The following is a 20168-nucleotide window of genomic DNA, read 5'->3' as shown; positions in this document are numbered from 1 at the left end:
ATCTACCAATAGAATGGCATTAAGAGAGGGAGCAACTGCTAGTACAACCACTTTTCCCTCGTTAATTCCTTCAACTACTGGATTGGAGAGTCTTGATAGTTGATTCATTGCGTTAACTTCCACCTACTGTCTATGTTGTTCTCTTCTTCCACGATGAAATGTGCACTCAATCTTGTTGTCAAGTAGATATTCCAATCCTTGCAGATCGTGCATTAGCATTTAAGATCCACCAAACATTAATTAAAAGAAATCCTTCTAGCATAAGTTTTCTTAAGCAAGAATATAATGTGTAAAGTAAAATCAATCCCCAGCAACGACACCAAAAACTTGTTGAACGATTTTGTGTCCCTTATGTGCAAGTATACACCTTCATCGTACCAAGTTATAAAAGGTTTGAATCCACAGGGATTGTCTACTAAACACCTCAATAATTGCTCAAGAAAGCAAACACTTAAAGAATAATAATTCGAACTAGAAAACAACTACAGGACAAACAACAAATCACGGCATAAACAGTTCAATGTGCACACAAATAACTAACAACTAAACTAGACTTACTCGATTTCCCAAATGAATGCAAAATCAAAGGCTAACTACTCGCTTTTAAAAAGGGGTGAGGGAAATAGTTCAATGTGACCCTTTCTAGGCTACGTAAACAATGTTATAGCATTAACAATGTTGAGATATTGGTCAAACAAACACAGAGTCTTCCCAGACTTCCTAGATATTCTGCTATTACAGTTTTTAGACAAACTCAACAGCATATTAAATCAATTTATAACCGTGCTAGGTGAGACCTATTCCTAAGTATCCACTATCTAACTCAAGTAGATTCTAGCATAAATTGAAGTCTATCACTCCCTATTACAATTTTCCAATAGTTAATAAGGAGATATCCCAACATGTTGATCAAGCATATTGAAAAAATCTATAAAAACAACCTCAACTCAATATTCATTGTCATTGATACTAACAGCATGATTTACAACCCAAGAAGAGAATTCACAACATTCCCTCATCACAATAGGGTGTAGCTACACACGACCATAAAAAGAAAGAAGAGACAAATCAAGAAGAAATACAAAATGGAGCTAAAGAGAAGGAGAAGAAGCTGAAGTATTCGGCTCCTGATGGGTCTGCTAGTCTATGGTTGCAACAGCCTCGATGGTTCTTCTCTTTTCCTTGTCTTCTTCAAATTTAGGTGCTTTCTTTTGTGGGGATGAAGTGATTGTTCTCAAAAAGTGTGTGTGGAAGCTTCCTTAATTACAAGTATATATACCTACTTGGTTTTTAGGGCAACAGCAGATAAAGGGGCCCCCAACTCTCACTTTCAAGTGATTCTCCATTTTACTGTGGTAACTCTCAAGGTAAAGCCGTGTCACTGCCAGATTTGTCGTTTTCTGCTTCCCTTAGATTCTGATGTTGTAGCATCAACAATGCTGCACCAAAATACCCACAATTTAGGCCATTTTCTCTAACTTCTATATAATCAACAAATTCAACGAAGATAATGAAATTCTAACAGTCTTTTCACAAAATCCGTGTATATTGCGTGCTAGGGATGCAATCTTTAGCTAGTTTATGTGAAATTTACCCTCGAATAACTCTCTTTTGGGAGAGTTATCAGTATTCACTTGTTTCCCATTGAAAGTGAAAGTGATGTAATAAATCAAAATGAGTATGCTAGAATGATTGGTAGCCTATGGTATGCAACTAATTGTACAAGACCTGACATTGTGTACGTAGTAGAAGTTCTTAGCAGGTTTACAAGTAAGCCAGGTAAAAGGCATTGAAATTCCATTGAACGTTTTATGAAATAGTTATTGGGTACAAAAGACTATGCTTATTGCATAAAAAATATCATGTTGTTGTTGGAAAATTTTCTAATGCTTGTCAGGTGATTCTATATATACTACATAGTATTTACCTTAGAGAGATAGTGCTACTTGTTGGAAATCTAAAAAACAAACAATTATTGCCAGCTCTACTGTTGAAGCAGAGCATATCGCTTTAGCTTCACTTAGTGATGAAGCAAATTTTGGATAAGAAACTTGTTATATGATAAGTCAAAAAAAACATTAATTTTTCAATTAAGTTACTAGATCTAAAAGTTCCTCTAAATACCTTTTTTACCACACTCTCATTGCACAACTCATTCAACATATCTTCTATCTTCTTTACTTTCTCTATTTTGTTCTTTTAAGATAAATTATATTGGCCAAAAAAAGGGTGTTCTTTGTTGAGTTCAACCTCTAGTAAAATAGTAATTTGAGCTACACAACGTTTCAGTTGGATTGTTGTATCCTGTATGGGACAAAGTAGAGAAGGCTTGCTGCACCGATGGCGAATAAAGAAATACACACAACACAAGACTTAAATCTCTTTAAAGAGAGCGAGATACTCACGTCTCAACCTAATTGTTAGGTGTCTATTTCTCAATATTTACTCAAATTACCTATGTTATTTGTAATTCCCCAACACCCCTCTGTTGGGTTTTTTGTCGTAAAACTCATAGTTCGAAAATGACAAATATACTTTTATCATTCAATAAAGTTGTTATTGAAGGTTTTAATCAATAAGTAGTTATTGATCCAATAAAATGTTCTTACTATATCTAAATCCAATAAAATAAAGGATCTTAGACTGTTACCTGAGACTCAAACTCTATGTAAGAGACATAAATATGGATCAAGTTTGAGTTAACAGTCTAACTGGTCTATAGTATAGGAATAAGGTTGGGCGCCTTATTCTGGGGACACTATGGATGCGGCCCACTTTGTAGCTAGTACAAACGATGTGATCCTAATTCGTTCATGTGAAGACATGCGAGTGGGGGTGTCCCGTGCAAAGAGTTTGCATAAAACCGGACCATGAGATAGTCACTTTTACTTTATAACACCGTTTACTGTTTGAAACTGACTATCTCAACTTTGATGGCCTAGGTAACTCGATCTTAATCCTGAGCTAACTATGAACTTCTGTTTACTCGGGATTATCCTTAGATCTGCATGAGTGAGAGCAGCTCAACAGCGCTGGCTCAATAAGCCTCCCATTTCAAGGGTAAGACCCGGTAGATAGCTAGGGACATAGGGTGCAAAAAGGAATTCACTTCTACCCAATTTTTGGATAGTAGAGAGGTTATTCTCTTAAGGGCTGAATCCAGGTCTTGAACAATTGGCGCCACCCTCATCAAAAGGTTTGAGAGGATTTTTTGATTTGATAGTTGGACTACAAATCATTGTTCATCAGAGGATTAGTAGGACTTAAGGAACAAGAGGTAATTACAGGGGTAAAGCGGTATTTTGACCCAGCTGTAATTACGAACAACCTGTGAAGGGTCGACTTACCGATCATGGTTATATCAAATGGACATAATATATCTACAGTGAGGAGAGTGCAGCTACGGGCTTTAGTGGAGTGACCGCGTAGTTAACGATTGTTGGTTAACTAGGTTAAAGAGTTTAACCGGTTAATCTCGGATCGTTGGAGCTCATGATCTGTAGGTCCATAAGGTCCCCTGGCTAGCTCATATAGGAATAAACTTGGAATAATTTGAATGAATAATTCAAATCGTACGAATTAGGTTAATCATATGAGATGTGATTAAGTAATTGATATATGATATCAATTTGAGAAATTTTGACAAAATATTTAAATAGGATTTAAATATTAAAATTATGAATGCGGATTCATAATCGGAGGCATGGATTTCATCAAACATCGGATTTTGGAAAAAGTCAAATAGTTGACTTTGACCAGAGAAAGTCAAAGGTTGACTAAAGTAGATTAAAATAATGTTTTTAACCAAGTTGGTGGAAAATTCCACTAACTTGTTGAGTGGAACATTTAAATAATCTCAAAAATCCACTTTTTGACACTTAGCCATGCATGCATAAGTGGAATGTGTGTTGTAAGTTTTTTGTGAACTTAAACATGCATTTTGACACTTAGTCATGCCATGCATGAGTGAAATGTGTGTTGTAAGCTTTTGGTGAACTTAGACATGCATTTTGACACTTAGTCATGTCATGCATGAGTGGAATGTGTGTTGTAAGCTTTTGGTGAACTTAGACATGCATTTTGACATTTAGTCATGCCATGCATGAGTGAAATATGTGTTGTAAGCTTTTGGTGAACTTTGACATGCAAGAGTTGCATGTAATTTGCCTATTTAAGAAGACTTTTGTTCAAACATCAATAGCTCTTGGAACCTTTGGCCATTTGATGTGTTTTCAAAAAGCTTACATAACTCCTTTTAGCTCCACTTTTCTCTAATTTTTTCCTTCTCTAAAAAGAGTCCCACCACTCTATTCCAAGCCTTGAGAATAGCTAGGCAGATCTCTTGGTGGTCCTTCATTGAAGCTATTTGAAGATTTTTGAAAAGCTACAAAGGTTTGTATTTTTCTCTACTTATCTCTAAGCATCATAATGTATGATCATGCATGTTTAATCCTAGGTTGTATTATGCATCTAGATTGTTATTTGGATTCTTGCTTACTTCCGCTGCGCATGTATGTATTTTTTTCCATCACCCTCAATTTCCATTCCTCCCTTTCTCAGGTTATCATCCGTGGGATTATAATTGTGATATAGTTTCCATCCAAAAATCTGGATTTTATTGGGAATGTTTTGCCTTCCATAGAAATTGCGCTATTTGAGGACATCCCCATTTCCATACGAACTTTCAAAATCCTTTATATTACAAGCTAAATGATAGGTATTCTTAGAAACAGTGGGGAACATTAACATCTCCGAACTATTTTTAGAAATAATATGAGAATTGTATTACTTAAAATAAAATTTAAACACAATATAGCCTGACGCTATTAAAATAGTCGGGTAAAGTCTACATTTCACGTCTATTATTCAAAACCGTCGCAAATTTTAACTTCTCCCAACTATTTCTAAAAGTAGTTGGGAGTTGTAATATTAAAAAAAATTAAAAACAATAAAGTCCAATGGTTTATTAAATAGTCGGATAAAGTCAACTTTTCCCAACCATTATTCAACATTGTCGGGAATATTAACTTATCCCGACTATTTTTAAGAATAGTCGGGAGTTATAATATTTAAACAAATTAAAAATAATGTAGTCCAACAGTTTATTATACAGTGGGGTAAATTCAACTTTTCCGGACCATTATTCAAAACTATGGAGAATATTAGGACCTGTTTGGTTGGAAACTCGGATTCTATTCGTTTGTTTTTAGATTTCCTGAATCAAATGGATTCAGCAAATACGCGTTTGACAGGATTTTGGATTACCAACCAAACGCACCCTAAACCTCTAAAGATAGTCGCGGTTGTAATATTTTAAAAACAAATTAAAACAATATAACTCCCGGTTTATTAAAATAGTCAAGTAAACGTTTCTAGACAATTCAAAATATTCAGAAAGAATAACTTCTCCCAATTATTTATAAAAATAGTCCGGCATTGTAATATTTAAAAAAAAAAACAATAGTTTATTCAAATAGTTAGGTAAGGATTGTATTATTTAAAAAAATTAAAAAAACATTATAGCCCAACGGTTTCTTCAAATAGTCAGGAGAACATCTACAACTCTCGACGTTTTTAGAAAAATATCGGGAAAGATATAGCTTTCCCGACTCTGGTAAGAATCCGTTAGAAAAAGTCCCGACTATTTTCATTTTATTGGAAAAGTGATCTTTGCCCAACAACTTTTTTTGTGTCGGAAAAAAAACGTCGCAAAAGCTAGGATTCTTGCTCGCTCTGTTCATCAATAAGAGAACTGACCGTTACTTCAATATGTAATAAGAGTGGTAGGTCTTGGGATCCACTGGTCTTTTACAACATGAATCGATTTCCGATCACCAATTCTCCACCGCAAGCCCTAGGTCAGGAGAGCTTCTCCAAATAAAAGAAATTTTTCCCTTTAGCTTTGCTTCTAAAAAGGATGAATATTTGTAATATTTGCCTTTAATAATTCTGACTTAACCTTAACAAGGACTCAGAATTGTTTAAAATTCACCATCCTTATTAAACAATCCGTCGAAATTTTGACACACGAATCTTCTGCCAAGTAGCCCAATGGATATTTTGTTTACTCTCCTCGTCTCCCAGCTTACTAAAATACAATGACTCCCACCAGTTTAATATAAGAGATGCTTCCATTGCCATGTTCTATCATTTATCTATATCTATATCGATACTATATTAAGAAAGTTATTTTTGGATATTTTTGTCTCTTACTAAATTTACTAATTTACAAACTATGCCATTAATATATTATTATAAATATTAAATTAATTATTAATTATTAATTAACAATAATAATAAATGCATATGATTTAAAAAGTTAGAATGCAAAATGTTTTCCTACCACATAAAATTAAATTTTTCTTTAATCATAATTCGTATTAGAATTTCAAGAGTTTTAGAATTTCAAAAATTTTTGTAACTTTTTATCCTCTACTACTATAAAAATAGGTTTTCTTCCACCCATGTTTTTTACAACAAGAGTTTCATTACTTCTTTATTTTTAGTTTCTTTAAAACATCTCTCCAAGATTATTCAAATTTGAAAAGATATCGAGATGTAGGTGTCATATTCATCAAGTTGCAAGGGATGCACGTGTCGAATCTATATATCTCGAATACTATAACAATTTGATGAAGTTGAATAATAGTATTTGTTAAGCAATAATATCAAGAGTGAGCAAGATGAGTGTATAGTTAGGATTTAGATTTTTTTTTTGTCACTATTGTTTTTTTTTATTGTTATTTTATAATTAGGGTTTTTTTTTTGTTTAGAATGTTTTTTTTTGACCAATTTTGTTTATAATATTTGTTTAAAATTTAGATCAAATTACAAGCTCATATTTTTTATTGTCGAAAAAAAATCATATAAGCTAATACATCAAAAAAGTTTTTGATTAATTAAATAGTAAATTAATAAATTAACTATCGACAACAATTTGTATGGAATTTCAAAAGGTGTGATACAAAACTTTTGGCCATTTCATTTCCGAATAATATAATTTAAATAATTTTCCTTAATAATTTTTAGTTATAACATGAAATTAAATCAATCAAATCATTTGATCTCAAGTTAAAAGGTTCAACATAAGTGCGTCATGGGGACTGCGTCAACATAATTTCATTTCTACATTCCATATTGAATTACGTTGAAGTGTTTTATTTAAAAAAATTTAGAGATAATGTTTTCCTTTTATTCATAATTTATTTTTTAAAAAATAGAAATAGCTTCGTTTTGTTAATTTTTTATGGGATCCCAAATAAAGGTTTCTAACTATTTTGTAAGTTATGAAATTTACGCTATGACGTTCTTATTTATTACTATTTTTTAAAATTAAAACGTTGAAAGCGTGTCCCTAATTTGTCTAAGTCCAAAAAGTCGAGTCGTTACAGTTGGTATGAGAGCCCAAGTTAATGGTACTGCTTACATCGTAGGCATTAATGTGTCACCATTGCCACACACTCAAACACTTTGTCACCTCTAGGTATGTCTTCTGTTTTAACATTATTATTATTATTATTATTAAAATCAAAGTGTAGCATGCATAAGAAGTAGACAAGACTATGTTGCTTTGTGATATGTTTGATGTTTTATCTGTTCTGACGTTAGGTTAAGCTGAACTCTATTGCGGTTATTAGATTATGCCTCCACGTTAGCCTAGGTGGAGCTGCAAACCTTGAGACAATAGAGCCACCAGTGGTTCCACCTCTTGGTTAGACGGAAATTCCACCAGTGGTTCAACCTCTTAGTCTGACGAATAATCCACCAGTAGGTCAAACTTCTGGACAGTTAGAGCCTACTATAGTGTTTTTTATGATGGAGACCTTCTAGATACTAGTTCAAACTGCAGTCTCCAACCAAATGACTCAATTGGCTCAGGATAGAGGGAGCATGTCAATAGAATCTAAATATTTACGAGATTTTAAGAAGTACGACCCTCGCTCTTTTGACGGACTATCTATAGATCTGATGTTGGCAAAGGCTTGGTTGCATCGATAGACACTATGTTTCGTTATATGAGGTGTCCGAAGGAACAAAAAGTGCAGTCTTTATGCTGAAAGTTTGGCCGACGTCGATTCGTATGGCAATGCGGACTCGACTCAGGTCCTACGATGATATGCCTGGACTCATAAATGTTGTCCTTTTGCAGTGGGAGTCTGCAAAGAGGTCTATTGATGTAAGTGGAGGTCGAGTCACATAGTTGCAGTTTAAAGAGGCTTTCTTCCGACAGTATTACCTAGCGATCACCCGGTTTAGGAAACAAGTAGAATTTTTGAACTTGAAGCGCAAGACAATGGATCAGTGGAGGAATATGAGAGAGAATTCACAAAATTGTCCTGTTTTGCCCTTGAGTTACTAGACACAAAGGCCAAGAAGAGTGAACGATTTATTATGGGTTTAAAGGATGAGATTCAAGGCTTCGTAGTAGCTCTCTCTCCACCAGGCTATGCTACAGCACTACGAGCAGCTGAGTTGATTGACAATCGTTGAACAAGTGGGTCCCAAATGCCTCCTGGACAAAGGTCATCCTCGGGACAAAAGAGGAAATTTGATCATACATCTTCAAACTCACACCAATTTCAGCGTACTTTTGGCAAGATGAACCCAGCTCAAGTTCAAAGATAGCAATCTAACCGACAACAAGGCCCTAGTTATGAAAAACAAGTATGTAATATGTAGCGCCCGAGGATGTTATATATCATCTTAGGCAACGCTAAATAATACACCTGGCTAGCCTTAACTCTAAACACGAGATAAGCAACTCCCTGGGAAATAATTTAAATGAAATAAAGCTTCGACTCTCATACGTTCTACCAGTAGTATAAATGTTATAAACTGTCAGGACTTCGCCCTCCGTGGGCAATTTAAAAACAAAAACATCTCATATCCGCCTCAGTGGCTAAAATTCTTAAATAAATAAAACAATCGTACACCTAAACTCCAACGACAACAGTGACGCGTTTACCAGCAACACCCATAACAAATAAAGTAGTTCTAAAGAATACAAAATTTCTCCTCGGTCCACACCTAGCAATAACATAAATCCCAATGCTACTCGTACCAAACGACCCTTCCCTCTATCCTCACTAACTAGGCTAGTGATCCCTCCTCGGTCAAGCCCTCTCCACGTCATCACCACGGTCGACCCTGTTCACACCTGAAAACATATAAGGGTAAAAAGGGGGGTGAGTACGTAAGGTACTTCGTAAGTAGCACTTCCTAACTAGCACAAAAATCATGCTCACAGTCACGGCATATAGAATAAAACGATAGCAAGGCAATTAAATAGACAGCGAGAGATAGCGAACAATAACTTGACATTTACATACAACAACCATGCGTCGGAACTACCAAGACTACAACCCATGATTCACTAGCCCTTGTCTCATAGTACTAAACCTTCCTCTACACCCCCCTGTGTTACTCCCCGCTTAACTTCTCGAGGCATGACGGCTCTTGACATTTATTCCCAAGATACCGCACCCCCTCCTTTTACAGTTCTTGATGTTCGACCTTGCCATTTATTCCCAAGGCCTAGCACCACTACTTCGCAAGCACCACTCTACTTTAATCCCTCAAGCCTAACTCCTTGAGTCGCATTGACCCTTGACATTTATTCCCAAGGCCTCGATACTCCTCTACAGAAACTTGACGTTCGGCCTTGCCATTTATTCCCAAGGCCTGAACTGTGCACCGGTCCTTGCCGTTTATCCCCAAGGTACCGATGACTTCGCAGCATATTGGTCCTTGACATTTATCCCCAAGACCCCAATACTCATTTACAGAAATTTGACGTTCGGCCTTGTCATTTATTCCCAAGGCCACTACTCAAGGCTCTGAACCTCCAAGCGATTTATATGCATTTTCAGATAATAACACCCATAGTTAACGGACTATCAACCCGTCCCTTTACCCTTCACCCTTCACCACTTCACTAACCCTCCCATGACCACCTACAGGTAAATTTCCCACATTTTAATTCACTGCACAGTTTACAAGCATGCTTTTCCTCGTAATAAACAAAATACACCCAACAGCTCACAACTAGAACAATATAAACTAAATTATCAGTTTAACAACGCGAGCATTTCATTTACATCATATTTGCAAAACGTAATGAGTCAGTTACTTCTAACTACAACAATTCAGAACCTACTAGTCACCTACAACAATAAGAACAGGAAGCATGTTTCCTCAAAAGTGTTCAATAATAGAAAGACGACAACAAGATCACTAGAAATTCACAAATCAAAACTAACAATCCCTACATGCTCAATTAAATTATTTTAGCAAGAAAAACAGCATTAAAACCATTCCATTAACGCTAAATAACGCACGCACTCGCCCCCAGGTGCTACTTACTCAACCATGTCCTTAAGTTTACGTCGAACTCACACCTACGCACAAAAACAGAAAAAAAAACAGCAACATAAATATACTGTTCAGCCTTCGAAAACAACTCTAAGAGGGTTCAACGGGTCTCATTACCGCAAAACGACTTTGTGTAGGTGTGGGTAAATTAGATCTAGCTTGCAAAGGGGTGGGTAGCGTAAATCGGGCTTCGAACGGATGAAGTTAATCACCGGATACCACCCAAAACACTGCTGTCCACGTTTTTACAGCAGCGAGAAACGCCCAAAATGGCCTCCAACGGCTTCGATTTGATGTCTGTTACTACAAAACAACTCCACTTAGGTGTGGGTTTTCCAAATCGATTTCGTTTAGGTGTGGGTAATCCCAATCTAACTTCGAACAAGGGTGGGTCAAAGAAAATTACCGAACTTCCCGGATCTAAGTTATTCGAGTCGTTGGAGGTTGTCGGATCGAGGGAAAACACCGTGAACAGCCACCACGCGCCGCCCACCGCGCCTGCTGCTGCCCGAGACCACGCGCCGCCGCCTGCTGCTGCCCGACGCCCGCGCCAGCTGCTGCGCTACCCGACGCCGCCTGCTGCTCTGACGCTGCTACTGCACTGCCCGACGCCGCCTGCTGCTACCCGAGCCCGACGCTGCACATGCTGCTCCGATGTCGCCGCTGATCGTCGCGTCGCCGGAATGGGGTTGTTTGCCGGAGAAGAAGAACCCGAGTGGGGGGTGGCTGGCGGCTCCAACAAGAGAGGGAAAGGGAGGAAGGAGAAGAGAAAAGAATAAGGGCTAGGGTTTTTCTTTGTTTTAAAACTTTAACTCCCTTGGGCTTGGGTTCTTTTCCTTTTGTTTAAGGCCCACTTACCCAACCCCTCCTTGTTAAAACAAACCAATAATTTAATTTCGTAAATGGCCCAATGGTCCAAAACAAGTGTCACATAGCGGAATCCGTACTAAACCCTAACTTGATAAATAACTACACGCTACTAACTCACCACTAAATCTGTAACAATACACACTAGCCGAGATGCCACACTTAAATTAAATAAAGATCACCGATGAATCAAATAAAATGAAATAAATAAATAAATAAATCAATAAATAAAAATCTATTGTGTTATAAAATTTCCCGGAACTCGGGGCAAGCTAACCTGAGTAACGCGGGGCGTTACACAATACTTGTGGGAGCATTATTTGGGGCGATGTTTATCGGGAACCATAGTACGTTTTGAATGTGGTCAAATTGGGCATGCAACCTTATATTGCCCTCAAAGAAATACTGCAGGTGATGCAAACCAACCCTTTAATTCCAACCATGCAACTACAGGAAATTCAACTCAACAGCAAGGTAAGGTTTTCGCCACTACATGTCAGGAAGCTAAGAACTCAATGTTGTAGTGACAGGTACGCTACCCATTCATGGTCACTATACGTTGGTATTGTTTGATTCAGGTTCTATGCACTCTTTCATATCTACCTCATTTGGGAATTAAGCTAAGTTAGAGTTTGAACCATTAGGATACGTGTTGTCAGTTTCCACCTCGGTAGGGGTGATTATGTTAGCTAGTGAGACAGTAAAAGCCGGTCAGGTGTTGGTGTTGGATCACTTGTTGGATGTGACACTAATAGTCTTGGATATGAATGATTTTGACGTTATCCTTGGTATGGAATGGTTGGATGCAAATCATGCCAACATTGATTATTATCATAAATAAGTCATTTTTAAACCACCGTCAAGGACGAGCTTCAAATTTAAGGGACCCCAGACTAAGGTCATTCTTAAAATGGTCTCAATGTTGAAAGCAAAAAAGTTGATTAATCAATGAGCATGAGGCTTGCTGGCTAGTGTAGTTTGACACTAGATGTAATACGACTATAATGGCTTCTGTACCCGTTGTTAGGGAGTTCGTAGATGTATTCCCTGATGATCTTCCAGGATTACCACCAATTCGAGAGGTCGATTTCAACATCAACTCTAATCGGGGATAACTCGCATCTCTAATGCTCTATATAGAATGGCACCAGTTGAAAGAACTCAAGTCACAAATACAGGAGTTACTGGATAAAGGCTTCATACGTCCCAGTGATTCGTTGTGGGGTGCACAAATATATTTTTTTTTTGTGAAGAAGAAAGATGGGTCAATGCGACTATGTATCGACTATAGAGAACTGAACATGGTGACGGTGAAGAATAAGTACCCTCTGCCTCGGATTGATGATCTCTTCGATCAACTTCAGGGAGTAGCTATATTTTCTAAGATCGACTTGTGATCAAGATATGATCAGTTGAGAATAAAAAAGGAAGATATCCCCAAAGCAGCTTTCAAGTCTAGGTATGGGCATTATGAATCCATTGTAATGTATTTTGGCTAACAAATGCACCAACAGTTTTCATGGATTTAATTAACAAAGTTTTTAAGGAGTTCCTCAATACCTTCGTGATTGTTTTCATTGACGATATTTTAGTTTATTCTAAAATGAACAAAGAGCATGAGGAATATCTTAGGAGAGTGTTGACAACTCTAAGAGTAAATAAGTTATGTGCTAAATTCTCTAAATGTGAGTTTTGGCTGCAGCAGGTGTCCTCCTTAGGACACATGGTGTCAAAAGATTGAGTCTCAGTAGATATAGCACAAGTGGAAGCAGTGACCAATTGGCATTGCCCATCTACTGTTAGTCAGATACATAGTTTTTTATGACTGGCAAGTTATTACTATCAATTTGTGCAGGATTTCTCAACATAGCCATGCTTCTAACTCAATTAACTCGGAAGGACAACTTGTTGGTTTGGATTGAAGCTTGCAAGTCGAGTTTCCAAGAACTCAAGTAGCTACTGGTTTCAGCTCCAGTTCTTAATGTGCTAGATGGAACATGATATTTTGTCATTTACAGCGATGCTTCAAGAAGAAGCTAGGTTGTGTTTTGATGCAACATGGTAAAGTTATTACTTATGCCTCTCGTCAGTTGAAGAACCATGAACGAAATTATCCTACCCACGATTCAGAGTTAACAACAGTGATCTTTGCTTTGAAAATTTGGAGACACTACCTATATGGAGAGAAAATTCAAATCTTTACAGACTATAAGAGCTTAAAGTACTTTTTCACTCAGAAGGAGTTAAATATGGGACAGAGAAGGTGACTTGAGTTAGTGAAAGATTACGATTGTGAGATTTTGTACCATCCAGATAAGGCAAATGTAGTTGCAAATGCCTTGAGTAGGAAGACAGCCCACACATCAGCCTTGATCACCACTCAGACCTATATACTTCGTGATTTTGAACGTGTAGAGATAGTAGTTGTTGGGTTTTATGCCCTAAACTTGTGGTTTGTAAACATAAAATAAATATTCATTCAATAAAGTTGTTATTGATGTTTCTCTTAGAATTGCATTAACTCAAACCAAATAAACTAACATCTGAGGCTATGTCATGTAAGTAGAACATTATGTAATAGATATACAGTATATATTTAATATACATCATATATATTTGATATACAGTGTATACATATACAATATATATTCGATATACAGGTGGATTGTTGGGTGTGTTGCCCTAAACTCGTAGTTTGTATTTTGTAAAAACAAATGTCTATTTAATAAAGTTTTATTCAATAAATTTGTTGTTGAATCATAGCTTTGCATTGTCCAAAATCCAATAAACTAAACATCCAAGGTTATTTATGATGTAATCGGGACAGTATATATACTGGGTATATAGTTGATATACGGGGTATATATTTTATATACACCTGATATATGAATGGATAATGTCCCGTGAATAACCTAAAGGGTCTATAGTATATGGATAAGGCAACACTATGGATACAGCCCGTTCTGTAAAGGTTACAAACGACTCGATCCAGGTCGTTCGTGTGGAGACATGCGAGTGGGGGTATCCTATACAATGAGTTTGTATAAGACCGGACTGCGAAATAGGCAATCTTTAGATGTAACACCGTTAACTAATAGATTGCCATTTCTTAGGATGACCAGGCAACTCATTCTCAATCCTGAGTGAGTTATGGACTCCTGCCCGTGAGGGCTCGTTCTTTGATCTGTATGGGTGAGAGTGGCCCGAGTCGCCGACTCAACATTCCTACCATTTTGGGGACGAGACCGAGTGGGGAACTGGGAACATAACTTCACAAGATGGAATTCACTCCTCCCCGACTTTAGGGAAGTAGGTGAGTGTTCCCTTAAATCCTGACTCCGGGACTTGAATAAGGGGCCCCACCCTCTCATTGGTCGAAAGGGACTTCCAGTTATTGGTTGGACCATAACCGGGTTGTTCATTAGAGGAGCAGTGGTGTTTAAGGAGTAAGATGTAACTCAGGGGTAAAACGGTAATTTGACCCAACTTGAGTTACGAACACTCGTGAAGGATTGACTCGTCATTAATGGTCGTATATCCATGGACACGAAAACATTCTGCAGTGAGAAGAGTGCAACTGCGGGTCTTTAGTGGAATGACTCGCAGTTAACGAATCTAGATTAACTCGGTCAATGAGTTTGACCGATTAATCTTGCATCGTTGGAGCTTCGGATCTGTAGGTCCATTAGGTCCCCTTGCTAGCTCATAACGGGTAAAACGAGAATCAAATTTTTGAAAGAATTTGAATTGTTCAAATTACTTAAGGGATTATATGTATATTGATACATTATAATATATATAGTTAATTGTAAATTAAAACTATATATTATGAGAGATATTATTTGAATGAGATTCAAATAAAATTAATATGAATGAGACTCATATTAAAACTATAGGTTAAAAATAATGTGCGTAAGATGTACAATAAAACTATAGGTTATACGAGAGAAATGTTTTAGAATATGATTCTAATTTTATAATAAATAATTAAGTGTTAATTATTTATGTATATATATATTTATTAATTATTAATTAGATTAATAATTAATTTTATTAATTAATTTTATTAATATATTATTATATATATTTTTGAATTATTATTATATTATATATATATATATTAATATTATTAATAATATTATTATTAATATTAACTCCCCTACAAAATTGCAGGGGAGTGGAAGGTGTCCCCACGTCACCCTTCTTCTTCTTCTCCAAGTGTTGGAGAAGGAGAAGAACAAGTTTTGACACAGAACAGAAGAAAAAAAAACTCCCAGGATTTCTCTCAAATTCTCTCAATCTCTCCCTCTCTTCGATCAAGGTGCTACCACAAGCACGATCTCGAGACCCAAGAGGATAGCGAGGAAGATCCGGTGGTGGTGTTCGAGGGGAATTCACTGAAGAAACGTTCTTCAAAGGTTTGTTTTTCCCCTGTATTTTACTTCTTTAAAATTCGATTTTAGATCCCGAAAATCAGCAACGAAAATCTGTTTCCGCTCCGGGATTCACATCCCTTCATGGATAATGTTCCAGTAGTAACCTAAAGAGTTTATTGTATATGGATAAGGTTGGGTACCTTATCCTAGTAACACTATGGATATGGTCTACTTTTTAATAGTTACAAATGACTTTATCCAGGTCGTTCGTGTGGAGACATGCGACTGGGGGTACCATATACAATGAGTTTGTATAAGACCGGACCGCAAAATAATTAATCTTTGGCTGTAACGCCATTAGCTAATAGATTAATATTTCAAGAGGATGACCAAGTAACTCGATCTCAATCCTAAGTGAGTTATGGACTCCTGCCTATTAGGACTCGTCCTTTGATTTGTACGAGTGAGAGTGACCCGAGTCACTAATTCAATATTCTTACTATTTTGAGAACGAGACCGATTGAGGAGCTGGGAACATAATTACACAACATGGAATTCACTCCTTCCCGACTTTAGGGTAAATAGATAAGTTTTCTCTTAAGTGCTGACTCTGGGACTTGAAACAAGGGTCCCTACTCTCTCACTGGCCCGATAGGGACTTCCGATTATTGGTCGGACCATAACCGGGGTGTTCATTAGAAGATTAGCGGTACTTAAGGTCCAAGATGTAACACAAGAGTAAAATGGTAATTTGACCCAACTGTGGTTACAAACATTCGTGAATGATTGATTTGTCGTTAATGGTCAAAATCTGTGGACGCAAAATATTCTACAGTAAGAAGAGTGCAGTTGTGGGTCTTTAGTGGAGTGACTGACAGTTAAAGAATGTTGATTAATATGGTTAATGAGTTTAATCAATTAATCTCGTATCGTTAGAGCTTCTGATCTGTACGTCCATTATGCCCCCTTCTAGCTCGTAAACGATGGTTAAGACCATTTAGTCTTGAAAAGAATTTGAATTGATCAAATTTGTTAATAGGAAGTTAATTGTATGAGATGCAATTAACATAATGTATGTTGATACATTATAATATAAAGTTAATTTTGAATTGGCTTCAAAATGATGTGAAAAATGGATATTATAATTTGATTCTAATATGATTAATTCATTTAAGTTTAATTTAATTAAATATGATTTAATTAAATTAATGGGATATATTAATTTGGTTAAATTAAATTAGATTTAGTTTAATTAAATTAATTATTATTTTTTTAATTAATTAATTTAGATTTAATTAATTATTAATTTAATTAAAATTTCTTAAATAAAATAAAAAGTGGGAGGAAAAACCCCCAACTTTCCACCATTGGAAAGTGGGTGAGGTTTTCCCACTTCCCACCATGTGAAATGGAAGTGGAAAGGTGGTGAGTGGGGAAGTGTGACTTCCCCGTCACTCTTCCTCCCTTATAAAAAGGAGGTTCTCTCCCTTTTATTTTGTTCCCCGATTGTCGGTTGATTGAGTTTCCGAAACTCCAATGAGAAAATCTCTCTCTCGATCTCCCTCTCAATTATAAGACGGTTCCTACAAATCGAGTTCTTAACACCCAGAGGATAGCGAGGAAGGTCTTTTGGTGGCGCTGGTGTCTACATTGAAGAAGTGTCTTCAAAGGTATGTTTCACTAACTTCCTTTTAATCATGCTTATGTCTTAATTTTCTTTATTGTAATTTCAAAACAAGATCGAGACACACACGTTCACATGCTTTCACTGCGGGATTCGATCTTTTCAGTAGTTTCAGTGGGTGAGGTCACTGCACAGTTGGCACAGTTGTCAATTAAGCCAACTTTGAGACAAAAAAAATTATTGACGCTCAGCAAGGAGATCCAAACCTTGTTAATAATTTTCATCAAGTAGAGTCTGGGCAAATTAATTAGTTCTCAATATCGTCAGACTTTGGACTTCTATATCAAGGGTGCTTACGTGTGCCTAAAGACGTCGACCTTAAGAATGAGTTATTGATTAAAGCTCATAGTTCCCCATTCTCGATACATCATGGCAGTATAAAGATGTATCAAGACTTAAAGCAGTACTATTGGTGGCATAACAAGAAGAAAGATATAGCATAATTTGTAAGTAAATGTCTTGTTTACCAACAGGTGAAGGCACCAAGATTGAAACCGGTAGGTTTATTGCAACTATTGCTTGTGCCAGAGTGGAAATGGGAACATGTATCTATGAATTTCATTACATGGTTGCCTAGGACAGCTAAAGGCCACACCGTAATATAGGTCATTGTTGCTCACCAAGTCAGCGCATTTTCTTCCTGGCAAGTCTACTTACTCCATAGAAAGGTGTGCACAATTGCACCTAGAAGAGATACTTAGACTTCATGGGGTGCCAATTTCAATTGTTTCATATAAAGATCCTCATTTCACATCCAACTTTTGGCAAAGTTTACAGAAAGCTTTAGGTACTCGATTGGAACTTAGTACAACCTTTCATCCATAAACAGGTGGTCAAACTAAGAGGTTGAACCAAACCTTTAAAGATATTCTACGAGTTTGCTTGTTGGATTTTGCAAGAAGTTGGGACATTCATTTACACCTAACTGAGTTTGCTCTCATAACAATAGTTACCAAGCAACTATAGACATGACACCATTTGAAGCTCTTTATGGAAAGAAGTTCAGGTCACATATTTATTGAGGTGACGTAGGTAACGCAGGTTGATCCAAGTCACAAACGAAACCATCCAAAAGATTAGAGTGATAACTCTCCAAAAGAGAGTTATTATAGTGTATATTTTGGTGATTTTATACAAAGAAATGTCAAAGTGTGTCGGTTTGAGCTCGTAAACATCATGAAAAATCTTATAAATCGAACTTCGAGCTAAAGTCCCAGGTCTTGAATGCTTTGGCTAAAAATTGCGCTACACTCTCTTATCTTTGGACTTAAATACACAGGTTTGGAAAAAGAAGACAAAGCATGAAGAGGGTGCTAAGCCCAAAGAAGAGTAGATGAAGCATGTTCAAGGCGGAGCAGATGAAAGCTGGAGCGAAACAATGCTGGAGCATGGAATTACTGCGCAGTAACAGACAAACACGGGAATTTACCATGTCCGTAAAATCTTCAGCTGGGTGCCCTAAAAACGGAATCCGATATAAAGGGACATGTTGCCCTAGCTGCCACATACAGATCCCAAGGGAAGTACGTTTTTTAGAGCTGAAACGACAAGGAGGAGGATTCTCTCCATTTTCGGGGGGCAGAAAACTAACGACAAAGTGAATATACTACTGCAATTTCGAGCTGTCATCTTCTTCTTCTTTGGTTTTTCTGCTATTCCCTAAGATGAGTTGTCACCTTCTTTTACCCATTGTATTTTCTTCTTCATTTATGAGCTAAAACCCATTTCAGGGAGATTCACATGTTGTAACTGCTATTAACTAAACATCTAGCTGCTATATTCGTTTTTTAATGAAGCTGTATTTATTTCTTATATCTTATTGAGCATTGTTGGCCACTTTGTTATGTATGCTAGCTTCTATATTGACCCGGGAGGGTTTATGGTTGCTGACTTGCTTCATTAGTGATTAGTACTTTTCTATAGTATCTGGGGATTCTCAGGAATGTGGTCCCCTAATCATGCCTAGAACTTGTTTTTATTGTTGGATCGATATGGCAACCTTAAATAGGGGTGAATAGGGTTTAATTAACAAAATATAAACTTTTTAATAAATGGGCCCAATTTAAACAAAAATAATACACTTTTTGAGATATGCAATTTTAACAAAGTAAGATAAAATAAATTCTAAGGCAAACAAGAGAAATTTAAAGCAAACAATAAAATTCTAAGATTAATTGCAAAAATAAATAAGAGAGAGGGTTAGAGAAATTTGACACCAGGAATTTTTATAGTGGTTCGGTACAACTGTCCTACTCCACTCCCCAAGCACCTCTTGGGTTGTAAATTGAAATTCTGACTCTTTCCACAGTAGGATTCAAACCAGTACACTGTCCTTCTTTAGAGCAAAGACGATCCTCTCCACGTATAATGAGTTGAAAATTTCTAAATACACTTACAAACTCTCAAATAGAGTAAATATATAAATTTGAGCTCACAAAAATTCAATCCTCACAACAATAAATTTCTCTCACAAATAAGATGGAAAGAAAAATTGAGAACTTAGAGAGAAGTTAAGTTTAAATAGAGGGAAGAAAATGGTAAAAAAAATCAAGTTTAATTTTGGACCATGAGATCTTAATTATTTAAAATGAAGGGTTGAAATAAATTTGAAAAAATGAAATAAGAATTATATATATATATAAAATAATAATATAATAATATAATAATAATAATAATAAAATAATAAAATTGTGTGTGTGTGTGAGAAACGGTAGAAAATTTTCAAAACTTTTTTTTAAACCACTTACACATGTCAGCATTAAATTTTGACATGATGTAAAAAAAAAATTTAATTTTTTTTCTTTCAAAGTTACGGTTGTAACTTTTGAACTTTTTTTTTTAAATCTTTTTCTTTTCTTTTTCAATATATA

General features: G+C 36.3%; 1 pseudogene across 1 annotated transcript; it reads left to right on the top strand.

Annotated features, from left to right (window-relative positions):
- The first annotated feature begins 4203 nt into the window (after positions 1-4203).
- LOC148208553 (uncharacterized) lies at positions 4204-15076 on the top strand (annotated as a pseudogene). Its single transcript, XR_015787329.1, has 5 exons — positions 4204-4392; positions 7609-8039; positions 8150-8176; positions 8231-8485; positions 11521-15076. The product of XR_015787329.1 is annotated as an uncharacterized LOC148208553 (transcript).
- Positions 15077-20168: the final 5092 nt, after the last annotated feature.

This window comes from Momordica charantia (genome assembly GCF_013281855.1).
Source record: "Momordica charantia cultivar OHB3-1 chromosome 10 unlocalized genomic scaffold, Mcharantia_2.0 BLBB01000010.1, whole genome shotgun sequence".
Classification (NCBI taxonomy): Eukaryota; Viridiplantae; Streptophyta; class Magnoliopsida; order Cucurbitales; family Cucurbitaceae; genus Momordica; species Momordica charantia.
The sequence above is the reverse complement of the archived record's forward strand: the minus strand, read 5'-3'. Positions and strand labels throughout refer to the sequence as shown.